This window comes from Chrysemys picta, unplaced genomic scaffold (assembly GCF_011386835.1).
Source record: "Chrysemys picta bellii isolate R12L10 unplaced genomic scaffold, ASM1138683v2 scaf2217, whole genome shotgun sequence".
NCBI classification, from domain to species: Eukaryota; Metazoa; Chordata; order Testudines; family Emydidae; genus Chrysemys; species Chrysemys picta.
This window is the reverse complement of record NW_027054921.1, coordinates 4588-9246: the sequence shown is the minus strand read 5'-3', so window position 1 is coordinate 9246 and position 4659 is coordinate 4588. Positions and strand designations below refer to the sequence as shown.

Sequence of the window (4659 nt, the reverse complement as noted above, 5' to 3'; positions counted from 1 at the left end):
CTAGCATTACAGGCTGTTTAGCCTGGTCCTGGCCAGGCGTGGTGCATCTGCTCCTGGCCCTCTCATCACACACAAGAACATGGCCCACCAAGGACAATCCATCAGCTCCCATCTGGTGTTCAGCTCCAGGATGGATGGGGAGCCCTAGCCGGACCATAGAAAGACAGGGGGGTGTTCTTTGGTGGAAACTGCTGGAGCTTCAGCCTCTGCTCCCACCTCCACCCCCACGCTAAGGGGTTCAAAAGTGGTGCCTGACCCCAGGTAAACAAAGTAGCCGAGCTGAGGCCAGAGTGGGACTGATCCTAAGGAAAGAGCAGATTTCTCTTCTGCTCTAGGGAGATTCCCCTAGGAAAAGCAGCTGGGGTGGGGCGATACAAGCACTACCCCTCAGCCCATGAATAACGGGCAACTGGGACTTTGGGAGCCAAGGGACTGGTGTATCTTCCTGGAGATCAGAAAGGGGCAATGGAGAAGTTGTACCAAAGTCAATGTCATGGCTGGGTTAAGGGCAGCCAGACCTACTGGTCAGAGCCAGAGTCCACACTCACATGACAGGAGTGGAGAGTCAGCCAGGTCAGGATACTGGAAGATGAGCAGCAAAAGACAAACTTGCGATCACCACCACAACTCAGATGCCAGGAAATCAAGCCAGGGGAGCGGCAGCAGAACCAGGCAGCGCACAGTCCAGAACCGGGAGCAGGCCTGGTGTTCAGTCAGCTTCGTGTTCCTGCTGCTGTCTTACGTAGGGCCAGGGGGCCAGTGAGCTTTCCTGGGACTCCTCCAATAGGACCTCAGGAGTGGAGCCTCAAACTGGGGCTGAACTTCATGGGTCCGAGGTAAGCAATTTTCAGCAGGCTTCCAGGTGGAGGGTTGGAGTGTGGCTGCTCCCATGAACCCTGCAGACCCGGGTTGGAGACCCCTGGGTCGTGACAGTGAGTGATCTCTCCCTGCTCAAACCTCCTGCAGCAGGAAACAGTCTCCAGGATCCTGGACACTGCCTCTGAGAATAAAATGAGGATATCATGATGAGAAATAGTGCTCTGTACCAGGGCTGGGATCCAGGGACAGGGAAAGCTCCCAGACAGGCTATGCATCGGGGATGCCATTTCTCCCCCAAGAGACCCACACGCCCCAAGAAGTAAATGGCTCTTACCTCCATGAGGGACTGGGGTCTTCCATCTAAGCCTCTTTGAGAGCCGGCATTGCTGGGACGAGGTGACCTGTCCCCACTGCTCCCTGACGTGGCTCAGCTACAGGAAGCGCCCGTCTGGGAGGCTGTGCCAGATCCCAGGGCCTGAAAGACAGCTGGAAGGAGGCTCCTATTCCTGTGACACCCAGAGACCCCATAGAAGGGCCAAGGGGAGAATAAAGGGCAGAAGGTGAAGCTAGCCCTGAGCCTCTGTCCCACCCCCACCTCCTCAAAAGTGGAGCTTTCCGAGCCCCAGTGGGGCTGTGGCCCTGACACAAGGGCTTTTCTGCACCATATGGGGCAGGGAGAGCTCTGCCTGGGCGCAGCGGGAATGAGCGGGGGTAGACCAAGGATAGGGAGGAGGGGAGTGGGTGCAAGGGAAAGAGGTCCTGCCCCATATGAAGGAATTTGGGGGGCAGAGGGAAGAACCCTGCTCCACAGAGAGGGGAGAGAGTTTCTGTGAGTGCCAGGAGGCTCCATTTCCCCTTCTCACTCTCCCAATCAGAGGAAGAGGGCCACTCCAGCTGGCCCAGTCTGGTCCTGACCAGAGTCTGCAGGGTAGCAGTGGGCCCACAATAGGGCTGGGTGGTTTTGACAAGGTTGGGACTCACCAGCATGGCGCCTCCCGCTGGTCGCTCTGGGAATGAGCTCAGTCCATGGGGAACGCCCTCTGCTGGCAGCGTCCCATCCGTCTCTTGTCCTCCCTTGGCATCTGGAGCCGCGTTGCTCACCGCTTGACACTGCCTCCAGCAGTGCCCACTAGTCCATCCTCACCCCATTCCAGGGGCGGGGGTTAGCAACAGGCCTTGCACCTGCCTTGATGGCCAACTGCAACCCCCAAAGTCTAGCCCCTTGTCTCAAGGGCCGGTTACAATTTGTCTCGGCCATCGGATGGCCAGATGCAGTACTGCCCAGCCCGAGATGCTGGTCTCCTGCTCTGGAGACAGACCTTCCCCCATGAAATTCTGGGACACACTACCTGCTGCTCTCCTGGGCAGCCATTATATAGGGCCTAGCCTAGCCCTGATTGGCTGGCTCTAATCTCGGCCCTGATTGGCTCTCAGTAGGCCCTTCCCTGATTGGAAGACGGCTTGCACAGCCATTCTGGCCTACTCTAGTTCCCTCTCACATGGGGGTGGGGCAGCCGTCCCACCACAAACCCTCCCCCTTAAAAAATGCTCACGGGGGAGGGGAGGAAAGGGGTCCCTATAACCCCAGCTTCCTTCGTAGTGGGGCCTGCAGGGCATCCCTTTCCTCTCACAGGCCCGCCAAAGTCTGGAGTCAGCAGCTTCCCAGCTGTAGGGTCTGGGTTCGCACTGTTGAACGCCCTGGTCCTACGTGGGTTCCTACTTCTGTTTGGGTTCCCACATGGGCCCTCCTGGCTCCTATGTGGGTTCCCTCATTTCGGTGGGGCCTCTCTGCCCCAGCCCCTTTCTCTCTAGGGGCCTCCGTCTTCACCACCTCTTCTCTGTGGCTAGTCTCTGACCGAGCCCTTGTCTCAGACACTCCTCCTTTCTGCCTCAGGGGGCAGTGCCTCTTTAGATGTCCCCGTTGGTGGCAGTGGAAGCACTTTCTGGGTCTTCCCCCTGCCACATCCCTACTCCTGCTTGTTTGGGCCCTAGCCCTTCCTTCTGGGCTGGCCTGGGCCTTGGGAGTCCTGTAGGGGCACTCTCTCTTCAGGTGCCCTGGCTCCCCACAGACCCAACAAGCTGGGGGCCCCCCTGTTACTCTCACAGGGGGTGCCTTTTCTAGGTGGGGTCTCTCTGCCCCATCCCAGGAGGGACACTCCCTCCTTTAGTGTCCCTGTCACCTACAGGCGAAGCAGTTCAGCGTTCCTGGCCTCTCGCCCTCGGTGACGGATCTCTTGTTTGGTCTGGGTGCCGACCTCCCCAGCAGCCAGAACAACTCCCTCTGCTGTTCGGCAAGCCGAGCCACCCAGGCCCTCCAATAGAAGTCTCTTTTCTCCACCATTTTGGACTCTCCATGTGGCACAATCTGCCTAGTCCGCTTGATGGTGTCCTTCTTCAGGCCACTTCCCTCCAGCAGTGCCCCCTAATCCATCCTCATCTCCTTCCGGCGGGGAGGAGGAAGCAGGTTAGCAACAGTCCTTGCACATGCCTCAGCGGCCAACCAAAACCCCCAAAGTCTAGCCCCTTGTCTCAAGGGAGGTTGCAGTTTGACTCAGCCACCACATGGCCAAGTGCAGTACAAGAGGGAACAGGGGGACCCAGGCCCACCAACTATCCTGGGTCCAAACCCAGGGATCCTCTAGTGGCAGTCTCCCTGCTCTCCCCTTGTCCAACTGTCCCTGGGCCACTTCTCCTCTTGGCCCTCTAGGCCCTTTCTATCAGGGCCCGCAGTCTGGCAGGTCTTGGGCCGGAGCTGTAGTATGCTCCCTTCAGCCTGCCCAGCACTGCTCTTTTGGAGATGCTGGTCTACTGCTCTGAAGACAGACCTTCTCCCATCAAGGTCTGGGGGATACTGCCTGCTGCTCGCCTGGGCAGCCTTTATATAGGGCCTAGCTTAGTCCTGATTGGCTGGCTCTAATCTCGGCCCTGATTGGCTCTCAGTTGGCCCTTCTCTGATTGGCTACCAGCCTCTGCAGCCGCTCTGGCCTACTCTAGCGCCCTCTTGCATGGGGGTGGAGCAGCCGCCCCACCTCAGCGATCAGCTGTCGCAACCAGGCTGTGGCCTGGGCTGCGGGGCTGGCTCCAGGCACCAGCGGAGGAAGCACATGCCTGGGGCGGCATTCCGTCCATTCTTGGGGCAGCACAGGCCGGGCGACTTTTTTGTTTTTTGTACTTCAGCAGTTCGGGTGGCGGCAGTCCGAGCTTTGTTGTTGTTGGTTTTTTTTCTGCTTTGGCAGTTCGGGTGGCAGCAGTCCAAGTGGTTGGGAGTTTTTTGGTTTTCTTTTTGCTCACTTTGGCAGTCCGAGCGCTGTTGTATTTTTTTTTTTTTTTGCTTGGGGCAGCAAAAATGGTAGAGCCGGCGCTGCTGGGCTGAGGTCGCTCAAGTGGTCAGCCCCTCAACACACTGTATCGGGGGTGGCTCAGGTCTGGGCGGGGCCCAAGCACCCCACAAACAACCAGACTTCAAGGGCGGGCCCTGGCCTGGGTGGGGACCCGGTGGCCAGCCAACAAACAGTTCCTGTCCTGGCCTAGAGCCCCCTTGCACCGTGTAGGGGGTCAGCCACCCGGGGTGGAGTGGCAGGGGGACGCGGTCCCACCCTCCTCCCCCGCGTCCCAGCCCAAGGCGCTGGCAGGGGCAGGATTGGTTGCCCCTGCGTCGGCGGGGATCCAGCCGCAACACGCCGACTGAGCCGCGCCGGGCTCTGCAGCCAGCAGCTCCCGGGCTGCCCCTGGGCTACTTCCTGCCTCCCCGGGGTTTGGTATCTGCGGCCTCCAGGCCTCTTCCGGCTCCTTGGGGTAAACCGCAGCGGGTACTCCGGGCCAGTCCTCGTCCATGTCTGG

General features: G+C 59.4%; 1 long non-coding RNA gene across 1 annotated transcript; it reads right to left on the bottom strand.

Moving 5' to 3' along the window:
* Positions 1-35: 35 nt before the first annotated feature.
* On the bottom strand, positions 36-3981 carry LOC135980210 (uncharacterized). Its single transcript, XR_010597389.1, has 4 exons — positions 1801-3981; positions 1154-1325; positions 549-1000; positions 36-144 (listed from the first exon to the last, which is right to left on the bottom strand). It is a non-coding gene; the product is annotated as an uncharacterized LOC135980210 (long non-coding RNA).
* Positions 3982-4659: the final 678 nt, after the last annotated feature.